Below are 16,296 nucleotides of genomic sequence, written 5' to 3' on the forward strand. Positions count from 1 at the left end.
TAGTAATGTGCCTAGCTGTTACATTAATAACTCAAAATAACGAACTGTATCCCAGTATATTGTGACTATTCCCACTGACTTCCTATGAATTTCTACTTCTATCTTCAAAATTCTACTTACTGCAAAAATTGGGAGTATTAGTGATTTAAGATTTGCGTTCTTTCCTATTATAAGTTAATTTTTTAGAGTGATTCGTGCTCCCTGAATAAGTATAAATTTTAAAATGCCAGCTGATTCTTTCGTCACTTCTTGGTAGAAAAGCTTTATAATTATAAACGAAAAGCGTAAAACTGTGGACGTTCTACAATATTAACTTACTTCGTCAACGGTTTTCGGTATGCAAGGGCATCAGCAGATTTCAACTTAACAGTGGCAGTCATTTAAAGACTGCTGATGGCATTGTAACCGGAAAACCGTTAACGAAAAAAATTAATATTGTGTAATGCCACCATTTAGTGATTTTCATTTAGAATTATAAATCCTATCGAAGTGAACGTAACAGAATTATCCCACTTAAAAGCTCCGTAAACAATTCGCAGTCACGCAGCCACTTATTCACACCTGAACGACTCTTCGTATGCGATTTGGCATATTGCTTGGGAATTACGAGTAATCAGTGATCGTTAATTCTGAATTTCTCGCAAATCTGCGATGTACGACAGACCGTACGTGCTGATGACGGATCCCCGTGAATCGCCGTTCGTCTGTGGAGATCTTTTTATAGTAAGGTGTCGCAGTGGTTGAGACCTTGATTCAGACAACGAAGACGGGAAGAGGGAGTTTATGGCTGGCAGGGGGGAGTGGGCATGACAGAAACCAGTTCGGCTGTCCTGGTTATCTGTGGTTACGGTAAGTTAATTAAGGTGAATGACCGGACTGCCGCACTGAAAATGATTTGGGGTCCGTGCTTTCCCATTCTAGATGAAACGGAGATCGTGCTCCTGCTTTAATGGCATAGTTATGGGCGGGTCGTTCAACATTAATACACACTGAAGAGTCAAAGAAACTGGTACACATACCTAATATCGTGTAGGGCCCCCGCGGGCAGTCAGAACTGGCGCAATACGAAGTGGCATGGACTCGACTGATGTCTGCGGTAGTACTGGAGGGAAATGACGCCACGAATCCTGCAGGGCTGTCCATAAATCCATAAGAGTATGAGAGGGTGGAGATCTCTTCCGAACAGCACGTTGCAAGGCATCCCAGATATGCTCAATAATGTTCATGTCTGGGGAGTTAGGTGGTCAGTGGAAGTGTTTAAACTCAGAAGAGTGATCCTCTAGCCACTCTGTAGTAATTTGGACGTGTGGGGTGTCGCATTGTCCTGCTGCAATTGCCGAAGCCCTTTTGAATTCACAATGGACATGAATGGACGCAAGTCATCAGACAGAATGCTTACGTACGTGTCACCTGTCAGAGTGGTATCTAGGCGTATCAGGGATCCCACATCACTCCAACTGCACATGTCTCATATCATTACAGTGCCTCCAGCAGCTTTAACAGTCCCTGCTGACATGCAGCGTCCATGGATTCATGAGGTTGTCTCCATCCGCCCGATACAATTTGAAACGAGACTCGTCCGACCAGGCAACATGTTTCCAGTCATCAACAGCCCAATGTCGGTGTTGACGAGCCCAGGCGAGGCGTAAACCCTTGTGTCATGCACTCATCAAGGGTATACGAGTTGGCCTTCGGCTCCGAAAACCCACATCGATGATGTTTCGTTGAATGGTTCGCACGCTGACACTTGTTGATGGTCCAGCATTGGATTCTGCAGCAATTTGCGGAAGGGCTGCACTTCTGTCACGTTGATCGATTCTCTTCAGTCGTCGTTGGTCCTGTTCTTGCACGGTCTTTTTCCGGCCGCAACGATGTCGGAGATCTGATGTTTTACCGGATTCCTGCTTCGAAGACGCTGTTCAAATGGTTCAAATGGCTCTGAGCACTATGGGATTTAACATCTGTGGTCATCAGTCCCCTAGAACTTAGAACTACTTAAACCTAACTAACCTAAGGACATCACATACATCCATGCCCGAGGCAGGATTCGAACCTGCGACCGTAGCAGTCTCGCGGTTCCGGACTGCGCGCCTAGAACTGCTAGACCACCGCGGCCGGCCGAAAACGCTGTGTTCCATCGCTTGTGCTCCGACTATAACACCATGCTCAAACTCACTTAAATCTTGATAACCTGCCATTGTAGCAGCAATAACCGATGTAACAACTGCGCCAGACACTTGTCTTGTATAGGCGTTGCCGACCGCAGCGCCGTATTCTGCCCGTTTAAATTACCTCGGTATTTGAATACGCATGCCTATGCCAGTTTCTTTGGTGCTTCAATGTATTTTATTTCTTCCTAATGTCAATATTCTTCGTTAGCACACACAATGTTTATATCTTCCACTGTGGCAGACGGAATCAAGTTGCAACCCTAAAATTTGCCTATGATGATACAGCTTCTCTACAGATTCGTTCCTCGAGGTGATACATAGTTCCCAAGATGGATGGTCTGGCGGAGACCTTGGTTGCAGAAGCCTGCATTTCCCTTGTTCAGGAAACGCTCCACGTCGATAACCACATCGTCATCCTGGTAACACTTACCACGCAAAGGTTTCTTCATTCGAGGAAAGAGGAAGAAGTTGGTCGGTGCCATGTCAGGAGAATACAACGGTGTGACCAAATTTACACGCCAATGAAGCAGCATACAAGACTTTGTCCTGTGTTGAGTGAACTGAGGAGTTGTCGTCGAGCAAAAACACCGCCTTGGAAAGCAACCCGCGAAGTTTCGTCTTGGCAGTCTCCCCTAAAACCGTCACATTTCAGTAGTACAACCCTGTCACCGTTTGCTCCTTACGAGCACAACACCATGGCAAACAACACTCGGCATCATCTTGTCCGAAAATCTTTGGACATTCTCCTTTCTCAAGGATGACTGCTTTGCTCGTTTCCTTCTGGGTCAAACGAGGTGATACACCGAGCACTCATCCATGCTGACTGTCCGGCTAAGTCATCAGCTTAGACAGCTTCAGTATTGCAGCTGCTGCCTCGATTCGGATTTTTGAATGAATATGAATAGATGCGGAAACCAGAAGTTACGACCTTTCTCATGTTCAAAATATCGTGCACGATGCTGAAATCTAATCCATGACTGATTTTTCACGTTTTTCACTATCGCCTCGATTTTGACACGCCAGTGTTCGAACACAAGAGCCTCCTCTTGCGATTCCCGGTACAACACATAAATATGGTCTGTCACGTCGTTCTTCGTGGTTGAGACTCGTTTGACTGGAGTGGATGCGTTTGCGTCACGTGACAACAGTGTTATTTGATGGCGCGTTGTCATGGTACACTTCTACCGAATCAGCGAGGCTGGTTGTATCTTTGTTCCGCTTCAAACGCAGAAAACAAACTACTGCTGGATACTCCACTTTGTCAATGGATGGCCTCATTTTGTTTTGGGCCATCTTGCAGCGAGCTTCGGTACTGTGGTGAGGGAATTTCAATGTACAGGGTGACCCAAAAGTCGCCTAACATTTGAAAATGCATTAATTCGCGAATAACGTATGTAAACAGGTAAAAATTAACATACATTCCTGGAATGACATGGAGTCTTATTGAAACCAAAAACGAGTGCAACTACTAGTCAACAGATAGTGCTAGACAGCAACACGTCAGTGACGCCGCATAAGAGTCGTGTACAAAATGAGCTGAAGTTAGAGGAGGATGGCCGAGCGGTTCTAGGCGCTTCAGTCCGGAACCGCGCTGCTGCTACGGTCGCAGGTTCGAATCCTGCCTCGGGCATGGATGTGTGTGATGTCCTTAGGTTAGTTAGGTTTAAGTAGTTCTAAGTCTAGGGGACTGATGACCTTAGATGTTAAGTCCCACAGTGCTTAGAGCCATTTTTTAGAGGAGTCAGATCACCCCTAGCCCGGCTGAAAACACCTGCTGGAAGGTATGACTTTTATGGAGGATTGTGCTCCAGCCCACACCGCTACACTTGTGAAAGATCTCTTGCGTGCATCATTTAATGAGGATCGCGTGCTGTGCCGCCACGTGCGCCACGCTTGGCCTTCCAGGTCCACAGAGCTCCATCCGTGTGATTATCGGTTGTGGAGTTACCTGAAGTCTCAAATCTACTGCGATCCTCCGACGTTGTTAGTCATGCTAAAAGACAACAACGACGGCAATTTCTCACCATACGTGCTGAGATACTGTACAGTGCTATTCACAACATTGTCCCTCGACTACAGGTGTTGTTGCTGAATGATGGTCGACATGTTCAGCGTTTGTTACAAAGAACGTCGTATTTGCTAAAGCTAAGTTGTTATGCTAATTATTACTTTTGCCTCGTATGAAGCGCCATCCGTTGGTGATTTCGAACATTCTTTTCTGTTTTAATAAAACCCCGAGTCATTTCAAGCAAATGTGTTAATTTTTACCTCTCTACTTACATTATTCAGTGAAGTGTTCAATTCTCAAATGTTGACGAACTTATGGGTCACCCCATATTTCAGGACAGAAGACGTACTCGCAAACAGAAAAAAATATTATTGTGTAACGTTGTTTTTACGATGTGATAATTAGAGCATTATGACTACCGCTTGTATACTTCCATCGGAAAGAGCAGGTTCTAAATTCCCGGACAACTTCCTGATTTTTTTACATAGTCTCTCTCCTCAGTTATCAGTTAACTTCAAGATGTTCTGCTACGAGTCCACGCCTGTTTCTTCCACCAATCGTTCTAAATCAAACTGGTCCTTCAAATCCAAAGACTTCTGTTTCAGCTTAATATCGAATTTTGTCTAGCCTTTTACAGTTGCACCTTTATCTTCAGTCTACTAGTCACCTTACGGAAGAAGTACGTGCCGAGTATGTGGATTAAGAACGGAAAACGCCTACCGTGATTTAGCAACGAAATTCGGAAAATGCTGATGATGCCGAGCCTGTTACACTCTCAATTCAAAAGAGAACGCGCGAATGACGAGAGGCAAACGTTAGCAAATATTCGTGCCTCTGTAAAAACATCGATGCACGAAGCATACAACAACTACCATCGTTATGTCTTAGTAAAATATCTTGCCGAGAATCCGAGATAATTCTGGTTCTACGCAAATTCTTTAAACAGGTCTCAGGCTTATACCTAGTCACTCGTTAACCAGTACGGTGTGGCAGTAGAAGACAGCAAAAGAAAAGCCGAAGTTCATGCACGAGAACCGCTCAAATATACTGTCGTTTGACTAACGAACAGACTCCTTTATATAGGACATAGTAATGGGTATCGCTGCTGTAGAGAAACAACTGAAAGAGTTGAAAACAAACGAATCGCCACGTCCGTGGGGAATCCCAGTTCGGTTTTACAATCAGTGCTCCACGCCATGATATCCTGCGAACTATCGATGAAGAGCAACAGGCAGATTCCATATTCCTAGATTTCCGAAAAGAATTTGACATGGTGTTCCACGGCAGACTGTTTACGAAAGTACGAGCATACGGACTAGGCTCCCAGATATGTGTGTCGCTCGAACATTTCTTAGCTAACAGAACCAAGAACGCTGTCATCGTCAGAAACAACGGTATCGTCAGCACTGCCCCAGGGAAGAGTGACAGGACCGTTGTTATTTTCTACATATGTAAATGACCTAGCGGCCAGGGTGAGAAGCAATCTGTGGCTGTTTACTGATGATATGACTTAAGCCTTAGACAAAATTACTAGTGATTATGATGAAAGCCAGTCAGCACTAAATGTAGAAAAATGTAAATTAATGCAGATGAATAGGAAAAACAAACTCGTAATGTTCAATACAGCATTAAATATCTTAGGCGTAACCTTACAAAGCGATACGAAGTGGAACGAGCACATGAAGATTTTAGTAGGCTAGGTAAATGGTGGACTTCGGATTACTGAGAGAATTTTAGGAAAATTTGGTTCACCGCATACAGGACACCAGTGCTACCTACTCTTGAGCACTGCTCGACTGTTAGTGATCCTCACCATCGGATTAAAGGAAGACGTCGAAGCAATTCAGGGGCGGGCTGATAGAGTTGTTACCGGTAGATTCGATCAACACCAAGCATTACGGAGATGCTTCGGAAACTCAAATAGGAATCCATGGAGGGAAGGCGAATGTCTTTTTTTAGGAATAGTGTTGAGAAAATATAGAGACCCGGCATTTGAAGTTGACTGCAAAACGATTCTTCTGCTGCCAGTGAACATTTCACGTAAGGACCGTTAAGGTAAGATAAAAGAAATAAGCGCTTGTACGGAGACAAATAGGTAATCGTTTTCCCATTGCTCTGTTTGCGAGTGGAACAGGAAAGCAGATGACTAGTAGCGATACCGGATACCCTCTGCCACGCACAGCACCGTGGCTTTCGGAGTACGTATGTAGATGCAGATGTAGATGCACGGCGTGCGGCTGAGAGAACGTCGTGTACCGTTACCATATCCCTAGCTTTCCTGTTACATTCGCAAATGGTGTACGGGAAGAAGCCTTATCGGTTAGCGTCCATTGCTGTTGTTGTTGTTGTTCAAATGGTTCAAATGGCTCTGAGCACTATGGGAATTAACATCTGAGGTCATCAGCCCCCTAGAACTTAGATCTACTTAAACCTAACTAAGGACAACACACACATTCATGGCCAAGACAGGATTCGAACCTGAGACCGTAGCGGTCACGCGGTTCCAGACTGAAGCTCCTAGAACCGCTCGGCCACAACGGCCGGCTGTTGTTGTTGTGATCTTCAGTCCAGAGACTGGTTTGATGCAACTCTCCATGCTACTCCATCCTGTACAAGCTTCCACATCTCCCAGTACCTGCTGCAACCTACATCCTTCTGAATCTGCTTAGTTTATTCATCTCTTGGTCTCCCTCTACAATTTTTACCCTCCACGCTGCCCTCCATTACTAAATTGGTGATCTCTTGATGTCTCAGAACATGTCCTACCAACCGATCCCGTCTTCTACTCAAGTTGTGCCACAAATTTCTCTTCTCCCCAATTATATTCAATACCCTCCTCATTAGTTATGTGATCTACCCATCTAATCTTCAGCACTCTTCTGTAGCACCACATTTCGAAAGCTTCTATTCTCTTCTTGTCCAAACTATTTATCGTCCATGTTTCAAAATGGTTCAAATGGCTCTGAGCACTATGGGATTTAACATCTGAGGTCATCAGTCCCCTAGAACTTAGAACTACTTAAACCTAACTAACCTAAGGACATCACACACATCCATGCCCGAGGTAGGATTCGAACTTGCGACCGTAGCGGTCTCGCGGTTACAAACTGAAGCGCCTAGAACCGCACGGCCACACAGGCCGGCTCGTCCATGTTTCACTTCCATACATAGCTACACTACATACAAATACTTTCAGAAACGATTTCCTGTCACTTAAATCTACACTCGATGTTAAAAAATTTGTCTTCTTCAGAAACGCTTTCCTTGCCATTGCCAGTCTACATTTTACATCCTCTCTAGTTCGACCATCATCAAATAGCAAAACTCCTTTACTACTTTAAGTGTCTCATTTCCTAATCTAATTCCCTCAACATCACCCGACTTAATTCGACTACTTTCCATTATCCTCGTTTTGGTTTTGTTGATGTTCATCTTATACTCTCCTTTCAAGACACTGTCCATTCCGTTCAATTGCTCTTCCATGTCCTTTGCTGTCTCCGACAGAATTACAATGTCATCGGCGGACCTCAGAGTTTTTATTTCTTCTCCATGGATTTTAATTCCCACTCCGGATTTTTCTTTTGTTTCCTTTACTGCGTCCTTATGAGCTCGAATTTCTCTGGTGTTATCGTATGATATATAGATACATCGAAATGTGTGGGAGGAATTAATATGTTATTTTACCCTACCTGGAACGTGTGTTCTCGAAACTTTTAATTCGTGATGTTCAACGCCTCTCTTATAGTGTTGGACACTGGTATTGGTGAACATCTCCCTAATGTTCTCGCGCCGGCTAAACGAACCCATGACGAGACCCGATTTTGTTCTTTGAGTTTTTTCAGTCTGTCCTATTAATCCTACCTGGTAATGGTCTCAGACTGCTAAATGGTACGCAAAAGTCAGTCAGGCGAAGGATTTACAACCTCACACCGCGAGTGAATCGAGTTTCATCCAATGAATCTTAGTCTGTGGTCTATATTTCAGTTTCTAGTTTTATATGGTTGTTCCACTTTCACTCACTTCGTACTCATATTCCCAGATATTTAACGTTTGTAACTGTTTCCGGTACTGATCACTATCACTCTGTTCAACAAATCATGAATATTTTGCAAATCGCTACATTTTTTAATGTTGAATATCAAGTACCAAGAAACCATGCTTTTGCGGGTGTTCCTGCATTTTTGCATCGCTATTATGGGCATGCGACCACCCATCATCCACAAACAGCGTCACACAGCTTTCCTCTTTATCTATTAGATTATTCATTTTTTTCGTGTACAGTATCGATCCCGTGAAATTCCTTCGAGGAACACTAGAGGTTACTTTCGTTTTTGACGATGTCTCTCCGTTAGCAATGCGGAGTTGCGCTTTATTTGCAAGGAAGACTTCACTTCAATTTCAAATATTGTTCAATATTCATTAGTATCGCATTCTATTCATTGTTAACTTTTTGAATTATGTCAGCTATTCACAAATTTGGACTTTAATGATCGTTGCACTGAATGTTCCTTTATTCTTTATTTTGTAGGTGTTTGTACAAATGGAGTGAAGTTTCTTTGAAATCAGTGGCAGGTGTCATACGATTTTTCGTTTCGACAGCTAAGGCCACGGGTAATTTACGGAATAGTAGTCTTTTCCGCCTCTAACACTGGTTCTGCAGGCGAGTGGCAACCTTCGAACGCTGCTGTGCAGTAAAACTCACTTCCCTTGACACCGTTTCTGAACGATAAGACTAATGGCCATGTTAACGTGAGTTCTGTTCACGTAAGCAAAGCCCACGACAAGGCATTCCTGAACGCCTAGCACAGACCCCTTTGAGCTGGAGCACACCCATGGAACAGGCAGCTGACGGTATTTACAGTTTTCAAAAGGCGATTACTCGTGTACTACTTGTACTAGAAGCCATTTAAAAATATTTGACTTGCTGAAATAAATACACATTTCACCCATAGCTAAAATCTGTTTACCCAGCCAGTCCAAAAAGTTTCGAGACAGGAGTAACAAAAAAAAATTGAAAAACTTTGAGATGGAGGTTTTTATGCATCAGTTGTTCTAAATAGTCTCCCCCCACTTGAGCACGACGCACAGAACGTTCATACAATAATATGAAACTAGAAATATCGTTATTTGGGATGGTGTTCAACTCGCCCATCACAATGGCTTCAACATCGATTGTGTAGTCAAAGTGTTGGCCCTTCATGAGAATTTCGGTACTTTGTCGTTTTGTGGTAGGTTCATATTAATAACACTAAATCTCGTCAACCATAATGATTTTTTCCAGAAAAGAACTGGCCGCGTTTTGCATTTCAGTCAAGTCACAGCAGGTGTCCACGGGTAGTGCTTTTTGTGCGGACGTCTAGATGTGTGGAAAAGCATTGTACACACTTGTCTCTTCTTCAAAACGTTGTGGAGAATGTCTTGTACACATGATTTAGAGACGTTGCTCTGTTGTAGCTTCTGATTCAACATAGTTATCACTACTGCTGCACAAGCACTATTTGCCACTGCCTGCTCACACATCTTGTTTACAGTTGTTAGTTCAAGCTGCCACCGTAGTTCCTGCGCTGGCATCGCGCAACGGCCAGGAATAAAATCAGTCTCGAACTTCTAGGAGGTACGCTATATGTTGTAACTGTGCACTCTTGGCAACACTGTATTTCTGTGAAAACAGCACATCAAGAGGGCACGATATAGTCCGTAAATATTAGTACAGTGCACGGCGGAGAGTTCTTCGTTCAATATTAACGATTTTCTGACTTATTTCGTTCAGGTATTTCGCGAAATGGCTTTGTTCCTAGAAGTGCGCCTTATTAATCCGCTTTTGTTCTTGCGATACCTAAGCAAGATACACGATAGGGTCTACAGAACTGTAACACAGTCCCCCTCAAATTCCAGTTGTCTAAATTTACGCAACAAATTTTTTTCGCAAACGAACGTCGTCTTTGTTGCAATAGTTCAGGACAAGTTCCGTAAGCAGCTCTACAACACTATAGTATGGGTTATACCTATATGCTTTGACGCTATCAGCGCGTCTTTGAAATTGTCCAATATCTACTGCCATGTGTACTTCATAAGGGCTGGAGCAATACTATATAATTGGGGCCACTAGTTCGACGTTACCTCAACAGATGCGCTGTCAAAAATGAACATGAACAGTCACAAGCTAGGGAACTTCTTAATGAGGTTACCGGTTTCGGTCTGTTTTAGACCATCTTCAGACCTCCCACCATGATGATAGACGGTGTCGGAGAACGGAGCAGGCACTACGACTCCACGAACGCTAACCTTTAATTTGAGCATGTTCACTTTTAAGTAATAAACTTCTGTTCTCCAAGAGAAATGTTCTGAAAAATTACAAACGCACTGTCCCCCAAACAAATCTAAAATCTTCAATTTATCTTCTCTATTAGTTATTTTATGTGTTAGTCCCATTATATATCGTACCTTAGTGTAACTGCTAAAACTTGTACAACGTGACACGCTCTAGACTCTACCATTTATATAATCTGATACTACTGAATTCTTGCTGTTCTTTATGGGCATTATCTTGGATTCGTCCATATCTAAAGAGATTACAGGAAGTGGAAATTCAATCCAAGTTGGTTTGCATTTCCGTTACTATTATCCAACGAAAAAACTTTATTTAGACAACAACGTCGTCGGCGAACAATCTACACCATCTAATCAAAAGTATCCGGACCCCTGTCAGTAGACATTAATATGAGGTGCGTCCACCCTTCGTCTTTATGACGCCTTAAGCCCCACTCGGGCACTTACAGTGAGGAGTCTGAATGTCTCTGGAGGAATGGTAGCCCATTCTCCCTCAAGAGCAGCAGCTACAGAAGGTAGCAATGTGGGGCGCTGGGGTCTGGAGAGGCGTAGACGTTATAACTCATCCCATACCTTTTCCATTTGGTTCAGGTCGGGATTCCAGGCAGGGTGGTTCATTTCAGGAATCTTATTGATAACAAAACATTGCCTCACAGATGCTGCTTTATGGCAAAACGCTTTCTCAAATAAATACTGTCATCGTCTCCAAGTTGTTCCTCTACAATACGCAGTACACAAAGCAATGAGAGATACTCATTTCTTCCGCACTTAGCGTCTATAACCCGCCATCCTTTTTAGATACCACTAACGCCAACTTTGTACTGCAATACATAGGTAAAAAGTGACGTCGACCAATGTAGCTCACTCTCGTAATACTACAATTAGTTGTCCTGACAAGCTTTTGCCTACAATCAACGACGTAATCTGTGTGACTTGAAATAATCGTCGGTATTAACACAACGACGTCACGTAAGATCTTATATTCAGCTTCTCACGCTATAAATTACACTACCGCTCGCTACGATATCACTATGTGGTATAATGGAGTCAGTGATTGGTATCTGGATATTAATTACAACAACGCATCTGACTATCAGGATTCACTAGGTTCGAAAGATAGTGTGTGTGTGTGGTTTGAGGTTTTCGGGCGCTAAATAGCGTGGTCATCAGCGCCCAAACGCATAGAAATAGGAACACATGCAGTGAAGGGACGAAGACGGACAGCGAACAAGGAAAACGGCTAAAAGACACAGACCTGACACAGTTACAAATCCTCGCATACAGAGGCAAAACAAGAGGAGAAGAAACGCACTAAAAAAGGAAAGGAAACACAAGGAAAAGAGAACACAAATCGAAGTGAAACAAGTAGGTAATCGTGACTGGCGGACCTCTTACCTAAAGCCTGGGTGAGCCAGTCACCCAGCAGCACATTAAAATCCTCTCCCTAAAATACGAGGCAACAAATTGGACAGGACACAAAACCGTAAGACCTTAACCACAGTCGTTGCGTCGTCTTGCAAAATAGAGGGCAAATCCGGTGGCAAGGAAACCACCGCCCTCTGGTCAGAGAATAAAGGACAGTCAAGTAAAATGTGGCGGACAGTAATCTGGACGCCATAAGCACTGCATATTGGGGGGTCCTCCCGCCGGAGTAAAAAACCATGCATTAAGGGACTGTGCCCGATGCGGAGGCGAGTGAGGAGAACCTCATCCCGCCTGCACGACTGGTAGGACGTACGCCATGGCCGCGTGGTGGCCTTGACCAAACGCAGCTTATTTTCACCGACTGCCAGCCACTCCCCTTCCCATTGACGCATAACACGAAAACGCAAAAGGGAGGTAACAGCATGGAGGGAGACGGCACATTCAACAACTTGAGGGAGGGAACATGCATCTTTGGCAGCCACATCCGCCAGTTCGTTTCCCCTAATACCCACGTGCCCCGGCACCCAGTAGAAGGAAACCTCCTTCCCCTGCCGTTGCAGGTGGAGTAGGGCATCATGGATGTTCTGGACGACCGTATCCGCTGGGTACAAGTGTTGCATGGTCTGAAGGGCACTCAGGGAGTCGGAACAGATGAGAAACTTAAGACTGGGAACACATCTCATCCGCTCCAATGCCCGCAAAATCGCAAACAATTCGGCATCAAAGATGGTAAACGCGGCAGGAAGCCGTAACTTGACGACTCGATCCGAGAAAACAACAGCACAACCAACAGAGTCCCCCTGTTTAGAGCCATCCGTAAATACTGGTACATGGTCGGCATGCTGGTTTAAAATATCGTAAAATAAGGAGGTAAAAACAAACGCAGGAGTGCATCTCCTCCGGTACAAGTCTAAAAGGACGCTGGGCCTCTGGAGCAACCAGGGAGGCAGGCGGGTAAAACCCTGGAGTTGGGGTGCCACACGCTCCACACCAAGGGACTCAAGCAAATGCTTGGCACGAATCCCAAATGGTCTCGTTGCCCTTGGACGACTGGAAAAGAGACGTTCCATAGGCGGTCGGGCAACAGTAGGGTATGCAGGGGAGGTAGGACAGGCAAGGAATTGACACACCCGTCGCACCATGAGGAGTTTCCGCCGGATGGCGAGCTGCGGTTCCCCTGCCTCAGCACACAGGCTGGGGATGGGACTGGTACAGAAGGCACCAGTGGCCAGCCTGATACCCTCATGGTGTACTGCGTCAAGAATCTTCAGATACGAAGGCCTCGCTGACCCATACACAGTGCATTCATAGTCAAGGCGCGACCGGACGAAAGCCCTATAAAATTGCAGCAGACGCGCCCGATCTGCTCCCCAGGACCGATGGCTCAGACACTTCAAAATACTCAGCGCCTTCAGGGCCCGCACCTTGAGGCCTTTTAGGTGCGGCAACCACGACAACTTGGAATCAAAAGTGAGGCCCAGGAACCTCACAGTGTCTCTAAAAGGAAGAATGGTGTCCCTCAGACGCAATTCAGGGGAGGTAAAAGCACGTCGAGAACGATTAAAATGAACACACACACATTTGTCTACAGAAAAGGTAAAACCCGTCTTCTCAGTCCATGCCTCTAATCGCTTTATCGTAAGCTGCAGCTGCCGACTAGCAGTGACAAGACTGGAGGAAGAACAGAAAACAGCAAAATCGTCCACAAACAAGGAGCACTGGGCAGGACTCCTGATAATGGACGTGATACTGTTAATGGCGATGGCAAATAGGGTGACACTTAAAACGCTTCCCTGAGGAACACCATTCTCCCGCACGTACAAATCAGATAGCACATTACCAACCCGATATCGAAAGAGGCGGCGGGAAAGAAAGGACCGAATGAAGATGGGGAGATGGCCACGAAAGCCCCACTGATGGAGTTGATTGAGGATAAGGCGGCACCAAGTAGTGTCATACGCCTTATTAATGTCAAAGAATACACCTAGACAATGCTGGTTACGTAGGAAGGCCTGCTGGATGGCCGCCTCAAGCAGGGTCAAGTTGTCTATAGTTGAACGACATCTCCGAAAGCCACACTGAGAGTGGCTAAGGAGCTGCCTGGTCTCGAGCAGCCAAACCAGGCGACGGTTGACCATGCGTTCCAATGTCTTCCCGACACAGCTCGTCAAAGCAATACTCCGATAACTACTGGGATGCATTCGGTCCTTCCCCGGTTTGAGCAGGGGAATCAAAATCGCCTCCCTCCACGAGTCAGGGAACGTGCCGGATGACCATATCATATTAAAACAATTCAGGAGAACTTCCTTGGATGGCAGCAACAAGTGCTGCAGCATGCTGTACAGGATTTGATCATCACCTGGCGCAGAATCATGAGCCACAGACAGCGCCGAATCCAGTTCCCACATTGTGAAGGGGCAGTTGTAGGGTTCAGAATTTGGAGACCGGAAGTCCAAGTGATCCCTCTCGATGGCAGTGCGGTAGCGGCAGAAATCTGGATTACAGTTAATAGTGGCAGTAGATTCGGCAAAATACATGGCCAGTGTCTGGGCAATGTCTCTCGCCGCCGTGAGTAGACAACCCTGATGCAACAATGCCGTGACAGGTAGTTGGCTGCGTTTCCCGGAAATCCTCCTGGTGGCTTCCCATACTTTTGTAGAACTAGTGGAGCGGGAGATGGAGTTCAGGAACGATTGCCATGACCGTCGTTTGCTCTCTTTAATCACTCGCCGCGCCTTGGCCCTTGCCACCCGAAAGGCCGCAAGATTGTCAGCTGAGGGACGGCACTTGAAGCGGAGCAGAGCTGCACGGCGGGCTCGGATGGCTGAGCGGCACTCAGTGGTCCACCAAGGGACAGGACGCCTCTTGGGATGACTTGAGGACCGTGGGATCGACAATTCAGCAGCATGGGAGATCACGGCTGTAATATGGTCGACCCATTCGTGGACGCTGGCACGGTGTTCCAAAACAGCTAAATCGCTGAAAAGTGTCCAGTCAGCTCTGCAGAGGTGCCACCTGGGCGGCACTGGTAATGCCATAGCCTCATCCAGGAGGCGAATCCAAAGGGGGAAGTGGTCAGGTCACTAGAATGGAGGTCAGCGGCAACCTCCCACAGAGCAGAATCCGCGAGTGCTGGAGAGCAAAAGGAAAGGTCAATAGCTGACGACGACCCAGAAGCAGTACAGAAATGAGTGGGAGCACCAGAGTTCAGGATGCACAGTTCTTTGGATGCCATGAGGCTTTCCAGAATGCGACCCCTGGGGCAAGTAGTCGTAGAGCCCCATAAGACATTATGAGCATTGAAGTCCCCCAGAAGGAGAAATGGGCGCGGGAGTTGGCTAATAAGGTCTGTGAGAGCCTCAGAGTCTATTGCATCCTGAGGCGGTAAGTAAACGGAACAGATTGTGAGCCTCCACCCCACAAGAAGGTCAACTGCAACTGCTTGCAAGTCCGTAACGAGAGGGAGCTCAGATGAGTGGTGCATGTCATGGACAAAAACCGCAACACCACCCATTGCCCTTTCCCCCATCAGATCATCTTTTCGATACACGGTATAGTCCCGTAAAGAAGGAGCATCAGTGGCCCGGAAATGTGTCTCTTGGAGACATAAGCACAAGGGGCGCTCTCGTACAAGGAGTTGTAATTCGGCCACATGCTTCCTGAACCCATTCAGGTTCCACTGTAATATGGGAGCCAGTGATCAGGGTGGCTGAATTTTCACCCTGCCCCTGTGCTTTGGAGGAGAGCCCGTACTGGCCGGAGATTTATTCCTGGGGCGAGAATATCGCCCCCGGTCGACATCAATGTCCATCAGCTCCGATGGCGACCCAAGGGAGATGTCAGACAGTACGATGGCATCGCCATCGGACTGACCCTGACTAGTCTCCTCAGGTGGCAAAACCTTCACCTTCGGCGTCTTCGCCTTGGGGGGCTTAGAATGCAGAACCTTGTCAACAGTTGGAGCTTTACTCCCCTGGGCATAAGGTGCCATATGAGAAGGGGCAGGAAGTACCCCAATGTCAGCAACCACGGCCTTGTCCGACGTTGTGGGGAGAGCTGCAGGTTGCAAAACAACCGCAGCAGCACAAGTGCACTGGCAAAAGCAGGTATTAGTGCTGACACTAGCAACATCCGTTTGTGTAGCAACAGTGGCCAACTGTACCGGTTTCTGCAGAGTGGAAGCGAAAGATGTTGTAAACACAGGAGGCTGCATGGCCTTAAGGAGCTTCTTGGCCTCACCATAGGCGATGCGCTTAGATGTTTTGATCTCCTGTATCTTCCGTTCCTCGAGATAGATGGGGCAGACCCGGCTCCAGACAGGGTGACTCCCAGAGCAAATTCACGCACTTCACAGGCGATGAA

Source organism: Schistocerca americana, chromosome 8, assembly GCF_021461395.2.
Source record: "Schistocerca americana isolate TAMUIC-IGC-003095 chromosome 8, iqSchAmer2.1, whole genome shotgun sequence".
NCBI classification, from domain to species: Eukaryota; Metazoa; Arthropoda; class Insecta; order Orthoptera; family Acrididae; genus Schistocerca; species Schistocerca americana.